This window comes from Labeo rohita, chromosome 6 (assembly GCF_022985175.1).
Source record: "Labeo rohita strain BAU-BD-2019 chromosome 6, IGBB_LRoh.1.0, whole genome shotgun sequence".
In the NCBI taxonomy this organism is placed as follows: Eukaryota; Metazoa; Chordata; class Actinopteri; order Cypriniformes; family Cyprinidae; genus Labeo; species Labeo rohita.
The window spans coordinates 9,708,772-9,728,411 of record NC_066874.1 but is presented as its reverse complement, the minus strand read 5'-3'; the positions used below and the strand labels follow the sequence as shown (position 1 = coordinate 9,728,411).

The 19,640-nt window shown below is 36.4% G+C and overlaps 1 protein-coding gene across 2 annotated transcripts in view; it reads right to left on the bottom strand.

Moving 5' to 3' along the window:
• Positions 1-19,640, bottom strand: part of tmem198b (transmembrane protein 198b) — a 30,943-nt gene that overhangs the window by 8,648 nt on the left and 2,655 nt on the right. The window contains exons 2-3 of one of the 2 annotated variants that reach the window (XM_051111724.1): positions 14,995-15,125; positions 14,631-14,727 (exon numbers count right to left, since the gene is read on the bottom strand). The exons of the other annotated variant lie outside the window; for it this stretch is intronic. The gene's annotated coding sequence lies outside the window, so the exon portion shown is untranslated. The remainder of the gene's footprint in view (positions 1-14,630; positions 14,728-14,994; positions 15,126-19,640) is intronic. 2 annotated transcript variants of the gene reach the window in all.

Genomic DNA, 19,640 nt, shown 5'->3' with positions numbered 1-19,640 from the left:
TGAAAACTAAGATATTTGAGTTGACTTAAAACATTTGGTTTATTAAATGTAAAAGCTGGGTAAGTTACCCAGCTGCCTTATAATTTTAAGTTGAATCAACTGAACTATGTCAGTGGTCATCTAGTACAACTTAACATTTCAAGTTGACTAAACAATTATTTTAAGTTGACTCAACAAACTGTTTTTTTTTACAGTGTAGACATAAACAGAGAATTAGCTCTGGCTACAATGCTCTTCCATAAGACGCATACAGTTCTGTTTATTAACCACCAGAGCACCAAAAGTTACAGACTGCTGCTTTAAACACTGCTTAGATCACAAAAACGTAATACTGGAACACTACAATATGAAATTAATAGGAAAATCTAGTGAAAGGAGAAGTCCACGAGTCCAAAGATGCACATATAATGTACTCACCCCCTTGTCATCCAAGATGTTCATGTCTTTCTTTCTTCAGTCGTAAAGAAATTATGTTTTTTGAGGAAAACAATTAAGGATTTTTCTCCATATAATGGACTGATATGGTGCCCATTTCATGTCAAACGCTATTCTTGTCTTGCTCTCCCTGAACTCCCATCTCAAGTTCTCCCTCAACCTCAAAATCATCCTATATCGCTGTTTTACCTTTTTTGTTAAGGGTGTTTGATCATCTTTGCATGTTCACTTTGCATAGACTGGGTCTGTACTTCTGCAGCAATGTATTCATAATATTGATAATAAAAAAAGTGTTTCTTAAAAGGCAAATAAGCATATTAGAATGATTTCAGAAGAATCATGTGACGCTGAAGACTGATGCTGAAAATGTAGCTTTGATCACAGGAATAAATTACATTTTAAAATATATTCAAATAGAAAGCAGTTATTTTAAACAGCAAAATTATTTTACAATATTACGGTTTGCTCTATTTTGGATCCAATGTAGAATTTTTGAAGTTGAGGGAGAAAATACGATTGAGTTTTTCGATATACACTAACTGTCTTGAGCCAGAATACACAGAGTTCAGGCAGAGGAAGACAAGATGAGCATTTGAGATTAAAAAGTATATAAATTATATTATTTTTATGAAAATAACTGATCGTTTTGCTACATAAGACCCTTCTTCCTCGGCTGGGATCGTTTACAACCGCATCTGGGATCGTTTGAAGCTGCATTTCAACTGCATTTTGGAAGTTCAAAATCAGGGCACCATATCAGTCCATTATATGGAGAAAAATCCTGAAATGTTTTCATCAAACAACATAATTTCTTTATGTCTGAAGAAAAAAAGACATGAACATCTTGGATGACAAGGGGGTGAGTACATTATCTGTAAATTGTTGTTCTGGAAGTGGACTTCTCCTTTAAGATTTTAAAAGAGTGTCATCTTAAATCTAATATCTTTTATCACCGTAATTATTTATGTGGGGAAATGTACCTAAAAAGGTACAAAAATGTATACGAAACTGCCCTAGTGACAGCTTTTGTACCTTTTTTTTCCACATCTATTATACATCCAACTTTTAATATATATCGCTGATTCACTGAGTTATAATATATTTTACATTTTTGAATGATACATTAGAAAGCAGTTCAAATTTGCTATGTAGAGTATATAAAATAGAAAAAGAAAAACTCCCTTTTACAATGACAAAAAATCATTTTAGTGTGGAGTAACCGTTTGTGTTCTAAAGATGAACGAAGGTCTTACAGGTTTACAATTATACTCACTCCACCCACAAACATAGCAGAGGTGAGAGACTCCCATGTTTTTGTTTTCCTTTTAATCTCCCTCTCTCTTTGTTTTTCTTTTCCCCGAACTTAACTATATGTCTGAGGCTCCTTGGAAAGGATTTTGGGTCATGTGAGGCTACTTTTATGAAACAAATACATTCATGTAACACTAGCTGATACATCACAGAAGTTTGCCATTCTGTTTTATTCTCTGCTTTACTCTTTTTTCCCTTTTTCTCTTTTTTTCTTTATCTCCCCACACTCACTTCCTACCCCTCCACTGCTTGTTCAGTCATGCCCTGCTCCTGTCACATATTTGTGGTTCATTGTGTGCTTAAGGATGCCTAATAACTGTTCTGCGGTCAGGTCTTCTTTCTCTAAACGATCACAATCTAATCAACGGCCACTTCTCCTCTGACAGCTGTGTAATTATTCTGGCACTGTTTACTACAGAACTCAGCCAGACATCTTCAGTTTGTCTCCTGCTAGTTCCTCATTCCAACACTCTAACACTCTAATTTAAGAAATGCACTTTGGCACTGTAGTGAAAAGCAGCGTGTGTCTCTTGACCAGCAGTGTTAGTTTCAGTTGAATGGTTTGTTACTATTATTCGACCATTAAAGTAACTTTTTACCCTATTAGGTCAAATTCTCAGTGCATTCAGAATGGGTCGAGTCAATTCAGTCATTAGTTTTCTCAACATAACACATGGTTTTCAGTGTTTAATCTTGACTGTTATCTGTCTTGACGATATCTGATGTGTCCAAAAGAGACAGTTCTTGGTTCAACGACCTGCAAAGTTAACAGCTCTACTTGAACTGCTTGATAGCGGTCGACTGATATGTTGCCAAGACCGATATTTGGCAGTTTTAAAATTATCAGCGTGGAGAAAGCCAGTGCCTGAACACAGATGCACAAGAGCTTCCATTGTCTGACTGCATTAGTTTACTATGTTTCTTTAACAGTTCTGTCAAATAAATAAGTAATTTTTATTTGTTAAAAACAAACAACAACAACTAAAGTACAACTACAGAATCAAGAAACCGCTATCTAAAACATACATGTAAATAATAAAATATAAATATAAAAATTCCAGCATGTCTTTTACCAGAAGTTTTTGAACAGTAAGATTTTAATGTTTTTTTTTTTAAATTGTCTCTTCTGCTCTGCATTTATTTGTATTTTTTTTTTTTTTTGGAGTACAGCAAAAACAGAAAAAAACTGAAGTATTTTTACCATTTAAAATAAATGTTTTCTATTTGAATATATTTTAAAATGTAATTTATTCCTGTGATTTCAAAGCTACATTTTTAGCATCATTACTCCAGTCACATGATCCTTCGGAAATCATTCTAATATTCTGATTTGCTGCTAAAAAAACATTTCTTCTTCTTCTTCTTCTTATTATTATGTTGAAAACAGCTGAGTAGATTTTTTTCAGGTTTCTTTGATAAATAAAAGGTTCAGAAGAACAGTATTTATCTGAAATAGAAATCATTTGTAACATTATAAATGTCTTTATCATCACTTAATCACTTCCTAAATAAAAGTATTAATTTGTATTAGTGCTGTCAAACGATTAATCGCGGTCAATTGCATCCAAAATAAAGGTTTTTGTGTACATAATATGTGTGTGTGTATTGCATAGATTTATTATGTATATATAAAAACACACACATGCATGGATATGTTATTTTTATATATTAAATTTATTTATATAGAATATTAATTCTATGAATAAAAATATATACATGTAAATATTTTCAAAATATATACTGTATGTGTGTGTATTTATATATAATAAGTATACACACATATATTACGTAAAGAACCTTTAATCATGTGACAGCACTAATATATATATATATATATATATATATATATATATATATATATATATATATATATATATATATATATATATATATATATATATATAAAATAAAGTTTTAAATATTCATAATAATATTGACAATAAAAAAGTGTTTCTTAAAAGGCAAATGAGCATATTAGAATGATTTCAGAATCATGTGACGCTGAAGACTGATGCTGAAAATGTAGCTTTGATCACAGGAATAAATTACATTTTAAAATATATTCAAATAGAAAGCAGTTGTTTTAAACAGTAAAATTATTTTACAATATTACTGTTTGCTGTATTTTGGATCCAATATAAATACAGGCTTGGATAGCAGAAGAGAATTCTTTAAAAAAACATTAAAAATCTTACTGTTCAAAAACCTTTGATTGGTAGTGTATGTCTAAATCATGTAATCATTTATATAGAATGTTTGTTTTAGCTTAATATTTTTAGAAGCTACACTTTGAAGACATTAATTAAAAGCTGTAAAGAAAAAAAGTGCATTCTTTTCAATTCTACAGTGTTATGTACAGCTGTGCTGTTTCTGAATGCAAAAACACATTCTACGAAACACGTCTGATCTGGTGGGCATGGCCCTACTCCAACTTAATTATACAGGGCTTCCTTAAGACAGACTAGTCAACTAGTCATTGAGAAAACCCACTAAGGAGTAGATTATGAAACTATAGTGCTGTATATCCCTAGCCCATAATTCCCCTGAAGCCAGTCCGAGTTGAATGTGAGAACATTCTTCATTCGGTTACACTCCTTCCCTATTTTCTCCCCTGCTCTGTCATACAAAACACATGCCTTAGTAATTATCTTTAACTTAGGGATAATCAAAGCTCGGTTTACGTCAACCCCCACGTGGCAGAGAATCCCTGCCAAACCAAACTGCAATCCGGCACAGAGAGAAACACAGCCATGTTTTCCTCATTATACATCAATAGATCACCCAATCCAGTCAGATGTCCAACAATAATGACCTTCCCCTTCCTGTCTGTGACCATAACACTGAAAAGATGCAAACCTTACCAGCTCGGGGCCTGGAGATATTAACCAATAGAAAGGCAGACTCCCCCTCCATAGCAACAGCCCAGGAGCCAATCAGAGGCATTCTAGCTTGTGGGGCTCTTCTAAGTGTTGCTGTAGCATCATCATCCCAACCTAAGGAACTAAAATAAACTGACCACCACAGCCTCATTCATGTTTACACAAACATACACTACTGCTCTCCTAAACACTTAAACACACGTCTGAGTACACAACAAGCCACTAGTCTGGTTAAATGACAAGTCAGTTTGATATGTACAGACAGAGACACATATTACATTTTAATCAGCAGACTAGCATTTTTTTAAGAGAGAGTGAAATGAGAAAAGAGGCTGCGTGAATTTGAAGTGACTCATGGTAACGGTAGTGTTTGTAATGAATTAGGAATTTTGAATTATGTATGTAAGCCATTACACAGGCTGTGGCTTAAAGGGACACTCCACGTTTTTTGAAAATAGGCTCATTGTCCAACTCCCCTAGAGTTAAACAGTTGAGTTTTACCGTTTTCGAATCCATTCAGCCGATCTCCGGGTCTGGCGCTAGCACTTTTAGCATAGCTTAGCATAGATCATTGAATCTGATCAGACCGTTAGCATCTCACTCAAAAATGACCATATATAATGACGATATTTTTCCTATTTAAAACTTGACTCTTCTGTAGTTACACTGTGTACTAAGACTGACAAAAAATGAAAAGTTGTGATTTTCTAAGCTGACAAGCTGGCTATGAACTATACTCTCATTCCGGCGTAATAATCAAGGAACTTTGCCGCCGTACCATGGGTGCAGCAGGCGCAATGATATTACGCAGCGCCTGAAAGTGACCGGCACAAAGTTTGTGTAGAAGCAGAGTTGCAGCCGGCAGAGTTGATGGCTGTGTAATATCACTGCGCCTGCTGCACCCATGGCAGAAAAGTTCCTTGATTATTACGCCGGAATGAGAGTATAGTTCCTAGCCATATCGACCCAGAAAATCACAATTTTCATTTTTTTGTCTGTCTTTGTACACTATGTAACTACAGAAGAGTCAAGTTTTAAATAGGAAAAATATTGAAACTCTTCGGTCATTTTTGAGCGAGATGCTAACGGTCTAATCGGATTCAATGATCTATGCTAAGCTATGCTAAAAGTGCTACCGCCAGACCCGGAGATCGGCTGAATGGATTCAAAAATGGTAAAACTCAACTGTTTAACTCTTGGGGAGTTGGAAAATGAGCTTATTTTCAAAAAAAGTGGAGTGTTCCTTTAAGCAGGTTGGTAAAACTCTTTAAAAAGCATTTCAAGTGGCAATACCATCAAACACAGTTTGTTTTTATACAGAAATATCCTCAGGAGGGTCCTTCAAAATTACTGCAGAAAGTAAAGAGCTTTTAAACAATCCCATAGTTCACACTTTAGCACACTTTACACACTAGGAAATGAACAGTGTTTACATTAATAAAAAGAACACTTAAAATATTAAAAGATACATAAAAATTGTTATATGAATTGTTGAATAAAGTCATTATTTTTTCTTTGGGTATATTCTCGAAACTTAATGAAATGAAGGTTAAACCACTGATGTCACATGGACTATCTTTGTTCTTACTAGCTTTCCGGGCCTTGAACGTGGTAGTTGCGTTGCTTTCTAGGTTACGAAATAGGTGTGTCCCATATCATAATGTCTACCATAAGACCGGTATAAATTATTACATGATAAAAAAAAATCTTGCACGTCATCTCGCGATATCAATGATATAGCCATGCGATGAGGTATGGTGCATTTACGTTCCCTAGTGTGCACAACAACACCATCACAAACCTAACAGGCGTGCCAGACCGACCTGTGCACGTGGTTATGTGCTCTGTTTTAAACCATGAAGGCGAGCCAATGGATATCACACAAGCAATGCGTTAACTTTGCGCAACAGTTATGCTGGTGAACGTCCTAACCTCAGTCAATTCACTACACAGAAAGTGAAAAAAAAAAAAACAAAAAAAAATCTGACACGAGTTTTCTGCATTGTTGACGCACATATTCTCTCAGAGACGACAAGAGACAAATCAACTTCAACATATGCTGACAACGGTGTATAACTGTCAAAAATTATTCCCTTAATATTTCTCTTGTGGCCGGTATAGGGAAAAGCATGAGAGGAAACGCATTTTTAACATGAACAGGATATTTAAAAAACGGTGCATGAAATAAGGCTGCCTGTATTTCTGCAGTTTAATTATAGGCCTATAATTCATTATATAAATTAATAGACCGGTTTTAAAAAACCTTTTTAAAAACATTTTCAGTGGGGAGTCTCTCTTTTATTATCCTCATAGCATGTCATGCGGTGATGCGCTATGAAATTATTGCATGGATGTCACGTGGATGGCTAGGTAACTAAAGTGAATACTTGTACAGTTCCAGCACTGACATTCTAACTATGTTATATATACAGTCATGTGAAAACTTTAGGACACCCTATTGAATTTCATGGTTTCGTGTATCAGGACATAATAAAAAATTTTCTGGTCCTTGGCAGGTCTTAAAATTTGGAAAATAAATCCTCAGATAAACATGATCACATGACATATCACACAGTGTCGTTATTTATTTAATAAAAATACAGCCAAGAAGGAAAGGCCATGTGTGACAAAGTTAGGACACCCTATGAGTCAATTGCCTGTAGATCCACTTTTAGCAGCAATAACTTGAAGCATTCGTTTTCTGTGGGACTTTATCAGTCTCTCACTTCGTTCTGGAGGAATTTGGACCACTCTTCTTTTTGACTTTGCTCCAGTTTATTGAGGTTTGTGGGCATTTGCTTATGCACAGTTCTCACCACAGCATTTGAGTCAGGATGAGCTCTGAATGTGGACTGGGCTATTGCAACACCTTGATTCTTTCCATTCAGCCGTTGTAGATTTGCTGGTGTGCTTGGGATCATTGTCCTGTTGCATGATCCAACTTTAGATGTCGGACAGATGCCCTTGCATTTGACTCTAGAATACTTTGATATACAGAGGAGTTCATGGCCAACTCATTGACTATGAGGTGCCTAGGTCCTGTGGCTACAAAACAAGCCCAAGCTCCATGCTTGTCTTTTGGTATGAGGTGTTTGTGCTGATATGGCCAAACATCTCCACTTCGGTCTTGTCTGTTCAAAGGACATTATTGTAGAAGACTTGTGTTTTGTTCAGATGCAACTTTGCAGACCTAAACTGTGCTGCAATTTTTTTTTTTTTTTTTTTTTTAGATAGAAGAGGCTTTCTTCTGCCAAGCCTTCCAAACATGCCATTTTTGTCCCATATTTTTCAAATGGTATTGTCATGAACTTTATCATTTAACATTTTAACTGAGGCCTGTAGAGTCTGAGGTGTAGTTCTTAGGTTGTCTGCCATTTCTCTGAGCTTTACACGGTCTGATCTTGGGGTGAATTTTCTGGGACGTCCACTCCTGGAAGGAGAGGTGTCTGTTTTAAATGTCTTCCACTTGTGAATAAACTTCAAATTGTTTGGAAATGGCCGTATTACTCAGATTGATGGTGGCAACAATTGCTTTCTAAGATGATTGCTGATGTCTTACCTCCTTGACATTGTGTTAACACACACCTGAAGGCTCCAGACCAGCAAACTGCCAAAACTTATGCTTTTATAGAGGCGCTCAGACTTGCTGATGATCACTTAATCAAAGGTATTTGATTAGCAGTGCTTGACTGTTATTTACCCTCTTAATTCCAATGTTAACAATAAGGGTGTCATAACTTTGTCACACACAGCTTTTCCATTTTGGCTTTATTTTTGTTCAGTAAATAACGACAAGGTGCAACTTGTCATGTGTTGTTGTTCATCTGAGGTTTTATTTTCGAAATTGTAAAACCAGCCAAGGACCAGTTTTTTGTAATGATGTCCTGATATGGAAAACCATGGAATTCAATAGGGTTTTCTTAATTTTTTTACATGACTGTATATATAGCTCATTGGAAAAGGATAGAAAATGCCCTTCATTTTGTTTTTACTAATAAATGCTGTTGCTTGACAGCTGCAATCACCAATAAAACTTTTTATATCATCATAAATATCATTATCGCAAATATTCTTGAAATATCATGATATAATTTTGAGGCTATATCGCCGACCCCTAATCAGAAAGCTCTATGATTTCATAAAAAAATCTTAATTTGTGTTCCAAAGATGAACGAAGGTTCTAAACTGCTGTGAATTCAGATGCTTCATTCAAATAAACAACACCTACGTATTGGTCATGACCTCTGGAGAGTCTTGCTCCGCCTGTTGTTGGCCAATGGGATGGACACTTGTAACCATGGTAACATAATCTGACACAGCTGTTAGGATTGTCTGGCTTCAATTTCTCCTATTGTTCCTGTTTGCCTTCCTTTTGCTCAGCTCCTAGCCTCCCACTGTATTTTGTTCTTCCTCCCTTTGCTGTTCTTCTCTAAAGCTCATTAATTACTTCCATCCGCGGTCGTTTACCTCAACTTGCACTTCTTTCCACTTAAACTGAGAGGCTTAGCGGTCCCCATCTTCATTCCCTGGAGGTCTTGTAGTGCATTTGGACACCTGTGCTTCTGTTCCTCACCTTAACACACTTTGACTTACCTCAACGTCACACTCTTGTGTTTATCTGTGTTCCAGAGCAACAACATAATCCGATTACTGACAAACACTATATGATTCATCATCCGCTGGTCCAACATTAGCCTCCCGGTCCATTATATCCATTCTAACATATTCAAACAACCATTCAATTTACCTTACCACGGTATGTAAAAGCTGAGCTCTCAATGAGATTAAATCTCTTTGTTGTCCCTTCTATTCCCATATTTTTTTTCTGGTGAACTGAAATGGTCCAGTCTTTACTGTTAAAGAAACATGTAACGCCCAGCAGGGAGATGAGTGGATGTTCTGAATAGAAGTCAATGTGGAGATGCACCTTTGTATACTTAAAGGGGTCATCGGATGCCCATTTTCCACAAGTTGATATGATTCTTTAGGGTCTTAATGAAAAGTCTATAAAATGCTTTGGTTAAAATTTCTCAATGGTAGTGTAAAAAAATACATTTTTTACCTTGCCTAAATCAGCTCTGCAAAAATCATCCTGTTTTGGTCGAGGTTGCTTTAAATGTTAATGAGCTCTGCTCGCCCCGCCCTCTCTTCTCTCTGTGGAGTGACGAGCCTGTTTACTTTAGCCGCATTTAGCCACTAAACTTTCTAACAAGCACATTATTAGGAAAGGCGGTAGCAAAGATTCATAAAAAAAAAAAAAAAAAAAAAAAAAAAAACCCTTATACTCACTTCTGCTGTAAGTGAAGCTGGATCACAAATGATTTGCGTGAACATAGACGGATATATGTAGATCGGGAGCCGCATTCCCTTCACAAACAAACGTAATCCACTGTATCTTCAGCAGCTCAGATATCGGGAGTAAATGACGACTACTATGCTCATTATTACATCCAACAACAGAACACCTCAATCAATTAGGTGCCATTCTTGTCTACGTCCCTGTTCTGGCATTGAAACAGTGGTGATCGGACTGTACTGCTCATTCAAGGCGGGTCTGAGGTAAGACGGTCGTGTCAATCAACTATCGTGGGAGCGGCCTCTGTCGGTGTGACGCCACACAGACAAGATGCTGAGAATGGCTTGATTTGAAAAAGGAGAAATTATTTTTACAAATTAAATAAAAATACACTAGGTGGATTTTTATCATTATAGGGTGGTTGTGTACACACACTGCCAACACACATTAATGTTCAAACAGCATGTAAAAGTGAATTTTGCATCCGATGACCCCTTTAATAAACTGCTTTGATGCAAACATAGCTCAACGCTTTACAGACAGAGATGCTGCCATCCCCGCCAAGAAAGTTGCTCCCATTGTAAGCTGATCTAGCCTTTCAATCTAACATTTTGTAAAAAACACGAAGTTTCAGGCTTCTTTGAAATAAAACACTTTGATATACACAGCATATGGCAATATTCACAATTCACTCCCTCCCTAGTCTGCAAAGGCCATTTATGAAAACTATGCTACAAAATTAGTCCTTTAGAATTCGCCACATCATTGACATTAAAACCATGAACACATTTACATACTTCTTCCCACGTCTCAAATCAACGCCTATTCAGACTTCAGTAACTAGCTCTTTTCTGATGAGTGACAGTGTGAACTATATTGGCACACAGAGTTTATAAGAGATACAGTAGGAAAAATGTGTTTAAAGGGATAAAAAGAATTCTGTCATCATTTACTCACCCTGAGGCTTGCATAAATTTCGTTTTCTCTTGAACACAAAATAAGATATGCTGAAGGATGTTGATAACCAACAGTTGCTGGTCCCCATTGACTTCCATAGTATTTTTTTCATGAGACTGTATGGGGACCAACAACTGTTCTGTTATTAATAGGGATGTAACGATATTATCAATATCGTGGTATCACGACAGCAAATCTGTCTTGATATTATCTTGGTCACACGACAGTATAGGTCTTCTGGGCAAAAAGTGTAGATTTTTAAAATATTCTAACATAAAGGTCTTCAAAATTGTGTTTTGGGCCATTATGCATTGGCACAGTATCTGTCAAACGAACTAAAACCGAAAGCAAAATGTGGCTTAATCCCTTCATCAAGTTTTTACTGCGTGTTTCAAAGCGATGCAGGCGATCAGCTCGTGATCCAAAGTTTTCCATGCCTCAGAAGTCAGAATGGCTGAGTTCACCGTGAATGCAGTGAGCTAATTTATTATTGCATGTTTGCTAATGCAACGGCCACCAGTTATGCTATATTTTCACCGCAGATGATTACCGCATTTCACTAGATTTGTAGTGAGAGGGGTTTTTGTAGGCCTGTTTTCACCAAAGCTGGAATCTTCCGTCAAAATAAAAGCTCTACTGTCGTTTCCGTCAAAATAAAAGCTTAAAAGTGCAGTATGAATTGTTGACAGCTAGTGGTTTAAACGTTACTGCAGTCCAAATTTAAAACATCTCTTTCAAGTGTAGAAGTTAGGAAAAAAGTATTGTAATATCCCTACTGTAGTGTAAAGCAAAAATAATATACCTATGAAATATTCATTTTCATTTATTTTGCAGTGCAATTGTTTTACAATATATGGCAATTACTGTCATAGGAATAACAATAATATAAAATAATATAAAAAATATAAAAATATTATTATTATATTTTAATTTGTTTGGCTTCTAAAACACCAGTGTGAATGTAATTTAGACTGAGACAGTATACCACAAATAAAAAGAGGATTGAGTCCTTTTTAAAGTTCAGGTACAAGTCAATTCACTGACTTTTTTTTTTTCTGACTTAAGTTTTCTTAGGAACATGGGTTGGTGCTCTTAATTTTGAACTCTCAAAGTGCATGTGTACAAAGTTTTTTCTTTTTTCCCCCCTAAAGTCTTTATTTGTTATTTTATTTTTTTTTTTTTTTAAATATCACAATAAATATTGTATCATGGATTTCATATTGTGATATTATCATAACGTGGAATTTTGATATTGTTACATCCCTAGCTGTTAACATTCTTCAGAACAACATCTTTTATGTTTCACCAAAGAAAGACATTTATACAGGTTTGAAACACCTTGAGGGTGAGTAAATGTTAACAGAAACTTAAAGCTTCATAACACTGGAGTTGAACGACTGATGTCACAAGGACTATTTTAACGATGTCCTTACTACCTTTCTGGGCCTTGAACATAGTAGTTGTGTTGCTGTCTATGCAGGGTCAGAAAGTTTTTGGATTTCATCAAAAATACCTTCATTTGTGTTCTGAAGATGAACAAAGGTCTTACAGGTTTGGAATGACATGAGGGTGAGTAATTAATGACCGAATTTTCATTTTTGGGTGAACTATTCCTTTAAAACTAAAAATTTTGAAAAGAACTTTCATGATATCAGATTTTCGTTTTTGCGATATATATAGAACTTTTAAATAAATAAATGATATATTAGTCAAATTCATCTTTGACTTCTTTCAATTTTAATGGCAGCTAACTTTAACCTATTATGTTGAAGTGTCAACCAGATAAGCTACAGTCACTGTATTAACAACATTATCATATTTGTAGAATTAACATCATAATTATTTCAACAGTCAATACTGGATTATATCCCCATTGAAAACCAAAAGGACATCTGATTCCAGACTGATTCATGCATGAATAACTATGCCATAGTCATTTGTTTGTATGTGTTTCATGATGTACTGAATGAGTGGCACTATGTGAGTGGTATTTGACTGCAGAAGCAGATCCGGCACCACCTGCTACACCCCCTACAAGCTGTCCTGTCTTACCCAGCAGCAGGGCCTTGTCTGTGGGCTACGTTCTCTCACGACTCCCTTAGTCACCCACACCCAACACCAATCATCTATGAAGTAACCCACCTACAGCACCGTCAGCATGCGTTGGCTACAGATTATACTGTGAGTATGTGTGTGCGTGTGCTTTAGGCAGTGTCGTGTTTGGAAAGCATTCAGTTCCTGAATAATTTGGCGGATGGGTTGAACAGTGTGTATGTTCATCGGAGCACAGGGTTCCAGGCTGATGCGTCACCCATCTACAAGATCATAGCTTTTCTCATTGTATTCCACATCTTATCTAGCCTCTAGAGTTTGTTTTTCTTCTCTGCCAACTCCATCTATCCAGTTTTGCTCATAAAATGAATACTTCCTGGACTCGCACTCTCAGTTTTGTTCCAGTACTGTGTGCTGGTCTTAGCGTGTTGCAAAATGTCAGAAAAACATCTGTCCAGCTGTACGCGTCAATCATATGCTCACAAAGATGCCAAAAACTACACCCCACCACTCTATCTTTTCCTTACACAAACATTTACACATTTAATCAATTTAAAAACACATTCAAACATTCTATATCGTATTTACACAGACCCATTCACACATTGTCTAGATAGCGCCCAACACACCACCACCATAATGATAATCCACCACCAGCAGATTTTCCTATTTTCATGAATCGGAAGGTGCTCTTTTTGGCACAGGCCGCTACTAAAATAGTCTGCCGTCGCGTCCAAACCCTGCAGGGGCTGTTTTTCTCTCATCCCATTGCGGTTTGGACACTGCCAAACACCCAGCGTGGAGTTACAGAATTCCACTCCGGAAAAGATCAGTGTGAGTGAATGTGTGTGTGTGTGCGTGGGTGAACCTGGAACACCGCCAGCGGAAGAAAGCCGGTTGGAGAATAGAGAGAACGGAATAAAAAAAGGAGGAAAAAATGAGACTGATGAAAGGCAATGAGCAAAACAAGAGAGAAGGAGAAGACCGTGGTGATTTTGAAAGAGTCTAAGAGACTGAGGGAAATACAATGTGAAGAATCGTAGAACTGATTAGAGGGAGGGTGTAAGTGTGCGTGGCGAAGAGTAAGAGTTGGAACCCTCTCTTGCATAAGTCCTTCATAATGGATCAGTCATGCTCCGCTCATTCTGTTCATGTGTCGCCTGCAGTTTCTGCTGACGTAGGGTGAAAGGAACCCACAGCCTGGTCGTGCAGAGAACTAGAAAATGGAGTCTGATGAAACATTTCACAACTCTTCAGACAGAGTTTAACAAATCTGACTAATGTGGTCAAGAACTGATTTTAAAAACAACTTTTTTTTTTTTTTAAATGCCAAGGACATGAACCTCATGCTGCAGTTTAAAACAACCAAACCCTGGGCCTCCCAGCACGACAAGGCTCCAGTGAGGTCATACTTTTGACACCACATGGCTCAGTCTACAGGAAACACACTGCATCAAAACAACAAAGACAACTTCAAAGCAAACGCCACAGATGTAAACAGTTAAAAATAAATAATATGGACAAAACAAACAAAAAAAAAATTAAAGAAGAAAAAACAAACCAAATACAACAAGCAAAAACTCAAACAAACAACAAAACAAAACATAAACAAATAAAAAAACTAAACAAAACAACATTTACTTTTAAAAGGGTCCATCACTTTAATCACTCATCAAACCGCCACTGTTAATGAAAACAACCTGTCATGACAGAAACCTTGTGACTTCTGGATTGAATTCAGGTTCCTCTGGCGTCAGAGTTGTAATCGTACCCACAGGGATGGTCACGTGAGCCCAACTACAGTTAAAAAAAGAGGTCACATCAATGGAAAATAAGAGACTCGCGTGCAAAACAAATGCTTGCTATGAGCTGGAACTGCCTGAAAAATATGTTGATAATATAGCAACAAGTTTCGCATTTTATGCATTTCTTTCATGCTGATACACTGTTATGAACAAAAATGTGTTTGGTTTGGTGGCTACTTATCCTTAAAAGTAGCACTGATGTGTTCGATTTAAACAGATAGTTCACCCAAAAATTACAATTACCCAAAGATTAACTCACTCTTAAGTCATCCCAGGGTCTTCCAAGCTTTATAATGCCAGTGAATGGGTGTTAAGATTTTGAAGATCAATAAAGTGCATCCATCCATCATAAAAGTACTCCACACGTCTCTGGAGAATTAATAAAGGCGTCTGAAACAAATCAATGCATTTGTGTAAGAAAAATATCCATATTTAAAACTGTATAAACCATAAACTACAGCTTCTGCTAACTATTGTATGCGCGTACACAAAAAAATTAAATTCCAGTGTAGGGCTGCACAATTAATCAAATATCTAATCCTGATTACATTACTTTCATTATGCTACTTTCTTAAGATGCGTGTGTGTGTGTGAGTGAGAGAGAGAGAGAGAGTGTGTGTGTATTTTTCCTACAGGTTATCTTAAGGTTTTTTCCCTCATTGCTTTAATGTTTACATTTTTACTTTTTTATATTTAAAGAAGAAACTTTATATAAAAATGTGGCATGCAGTTGCTTCAAACAATGTTATAAAGCTATTCAAAACATCAGTCAATGTAAATTGTGATCATCGTAATTATTAAATCACGATTACAATTTCAAGGGAATAATCGGCAATTATGATTTTTGTCATAATCGTGCAGCCCTATTCCAGCGGATGATCTAAGATTCAGTGAGAGGTAGCGAACACAGAAGTACAGTCGAGAGAGCAAAACAAAAATCGGAAACAAATTAGAAGTACAAAAAGAGGATTTGTAAAGAAAAATGTCAGAGGATTTCAATATAAACCAAGAGGAGACTGGTTTTCCTTTGCTGTAAACAAAACTTGGTTCTTTCGAGACAAACATATTCTCACCAGAGTTTACACTATGCCTACGTCCAAAGTCATCTGCTGGAACGCCACTCTCTCATGAGCGCACGTATGACATTTTGCCAAAGCTAGAGATTACAGTTTATAAAGTTATAAATAAGTATTTTTACACAAACGCATCAATTCGAAGGCCTTTATTTACACCCTGGAGCTGTGTGGAGTACTTTTTATGATGGATGGATGCACTTTATTGGATTTCAAAATCTCAGTGCGCATTCACTGCCATTATAAAGCTTGGATGAGCCAGGATGTTTATTAATATAACTCTGATTGTAGTTGTCTGAAAGAATAAAGTCATATAGTGAGTAAATCATGGGGTAATTTAAATTTTTGGGTAAACTATCCCTTTAATATATGCTGATCAAATGAATTTCCAGAGGCAAACAGATAAATCCGGATCATTCCAGGCCAACAGGATGAGGTTACAGATTCAACGCACATGAAATCTACCTGACACAACAACAACAAAAAAAAGGAAACAGGCTTTTCTTCAGATTACCACACCAGATTTCACTACAATGCTTGACTATGACAGAGAGCTAAACAAAAGCTTTTGTGGCCATTCTACTACAACTCAACACAAATAAGTTATGGCATTGCTCAGACCACTGAATATCACAGCCAGCTAGAGTAGAGATTTGTAGTAAACAGACTTGATCAGTGATGACAGGCCTTAGATGGGAATGCTACTAGTCTAATAAATGCAAGGACATCAGATCCCTGACACATTCAGTTTATTTAAGGTTTCATAAAATCTGAATCAGACTAAAATGCATTATTCTGTATCATTACAGGTTCTTTTATTGCTTGCCAAATAATAACACATTGCAGGAAAAAGGACAGAAATAATTAGATTCTATCCAAGCAAAACATCACAATGAACCTTAGTCAGAGTAGACACCATATGCAAATTGCACACAAACGAAAACAAGGTTATAAGAATAAACATACTGGAGTCTATTCCAGTGCATTTTTGATGACCTATAAATGCTCACAAAACAAGAAGTTTTCATGCTTGCAAAAGGGTTTATAATGGGGGGTGAAACCTTTTTGAATTTAAAGATCAGGGTAAATTTTAATTATTTTGTCTTCTGGGAAAAATTTAAGTATCTTCTGTAGCTTTTGAAGGGCAGTACTACCAACGAAAAAAATATGATATGTAGGCAAAATAAGAAAAATGTACACATCTTCATTCTGTTCAAAAGTTTACACCCCCGGCTCCTAATGCATCCTTTTATCTTCTGAATCATCAGTGAGTGTTTGAACCTTCTGTAATAGCTGCATATGAGTCCCTCAGCTGCCTTCAGTGTGAAACTATGGATCTCAAAACTATAAAGTCATTGTTGGAAAGTGTTCAAATACACAAAAATGCTGAAAAACCAAAGAATTTGTGGGACCTAAAGAATTTACCTGAAGAACAATGGGCAGTTTAACTGTTCAGGACAAGCAAGGGACTCATGAACAACAGCTGTGGATCATTCAGGTAACAACACAGTATTAAGAATCAAGTGTGTAAACTTTTGAACAGGGTTGTTTTTATGAATTCTCAAAACTTGAAAATGAAAAAAAAAAAAAACCTTATTCAGGTCAGTACTAAATAAAAAAAATAACATGCATTTTGTATGATCACTGTTGTTTTGATAAAATAATTAACATTTTGCATATTCTGCAAGGTAAACTTTTGACCTCTGTATATTATTATTTTTAATTATTATAATTATATATTTTTCTCCTTACCAGGAAGTGACAATTTTGTTTTCTTTGACTTGTTGGATGGAAACCATGCTTATTCGCAAATGTTTTATGTGATATTCCAGTTTTGCACATAAGTTAAATTCGCAACTTTGGATGGAAACCCAGCTAATGACGATTAGGGTGAATAAAAAATGACTGTTTTTTTTTCTATTGGCTGAATAATCTACACCAAAATTCTCAACAGAACAACTTTTGAAACTGACTGTACTTTCATCCCACAAAGACTTGTTTTCATTTGCATCAAATTACATGCTGTCTACCCACATCCATGCAGCCATTTCATGAAAGACTATTTAGATCGAAAAACTAGTTGCAGAAATGTCCCATCCAATAGCAAGTAACAGTTTTCATAACAACACATGGTGACAATGCAAGTGTGATACGAAGTGCATTTGTGCACGCTGTTATTTAATAAGATTGTGCAGCACATGTGGCTTGTGTTGAGTGGATTATTAGTATTATGACCTCACCGCCCTCCACTCTCTCTGTGCGCTTTTGTCTTTTCTTCAGCAGCACTTCTCAGTCTTTCCATCTCTATTCTATTGTGTTCGTTCAGAGTTTAAAGAATGCCTCCACCTAACCACCTGTGATTTCGCTGAACACAATTTCACACTATCATTTGGTCATTATTACCCTGTGACGTACAAAGTACACAGATCCTCGAGCACCATTTCACTAACGCGCAGAAATTATCACATAATCTGTTCCGCAACCAATACAACTGTTATATAACACGGGGATAAACATTCAGAGTGATTGGGATTTCTTAAAACAAAGCAATGAGTTGATTTTCCCTTTGTGCTTTTATGCTCATATTTAACTTGAAATTTGCTTTTTCCCACCATAAGAAGGTCTGTGAGTCATATATTTGTTAGAGTTGGTGGACATCAAAAGAACACAAGTCTTTTGGTGATTTGCACATGGAACAAAGGGATCCCCATGTGGCACAAACAAGTGAGGAGCAAAGACTCCGATGTAACCAACCAGCTAGAGGCCTACAGGACAATGGATCTGTCTGTTCAGTGTATACGGGGAAATACTTTTCTCTGTTTTTGTGTTCATGCAAGTTGAGCCGGCGTAAACGGAACTAAACCACATCAATATCTGCAACAATGTGCATCAAATTATGACGGTACAAACAACTGTTACACAAGCAACATATGTTTCGGTTAAATGTGTCCAATCTGTGAAAAGTAATGGGTCATGCAAAAAGGAAGACTAAAGGTCTCACATTAGCGAAACCTCTGTAAAACTTCACAGGCAAAAAGGTCCAACATCTACTGTCAATAGGCAAATCTAATGGAAATTCTGTTTGGCCAATTTGAACTGGTTGCAAAATCGGTGTGGGGAAATCTTTCATCCTCATTATATGGATTCTTATTGAAATGACTGAATTTCAAGTTAAAGGGCCTTATATGCTCACAGTAAAAGTTATTTTTCCCCTTAGAGGTAAAAAGTTTGAAATACTTTTTCACTTTGGCAAACTCTTCTAAACTTCAAACTTTGTTTGGCCTGATCTTGTTCGAAATGACGTCACCGCATTCATTCATTAATTTTACTTGATCTCTGCATTGATTTAAATGGCACGTGTATTGAAGTTACCTCACTTGAGTGTAATCCCTTACCCTAAGCCAAATCAATACGAATTAATCATTTATCAGCATTAATTATGCTAACACCTGACAGCAGACCCAAGTATAATCGATAACACACCAGGTGCCAATCATAGTAACCCAAACATAGCAATCACAAGTTCCAATCAAATACACTCAAATCTGTTACCATCACATGATAGCTCTGCTATATGTGACATAGTCTCAACAGACATGATGAATTAACTCTGATTCGATGTGTGTGCTGGCATGCAGGACAAATGATGGGGATTGCCCTGGGGGCATCATTTGTGCTGTGCCACTGCTGCTTTACTGTACCACTGCAATCGATGGGTGACATGTGCCAATACCGAATGTTTCTAGGAAACATCCGCACAGGCTAAAGGCCAAATGACACATGAATAAAACCATCAGCACACGTGCTGACCACCACCAACTCCTTAAAGCAA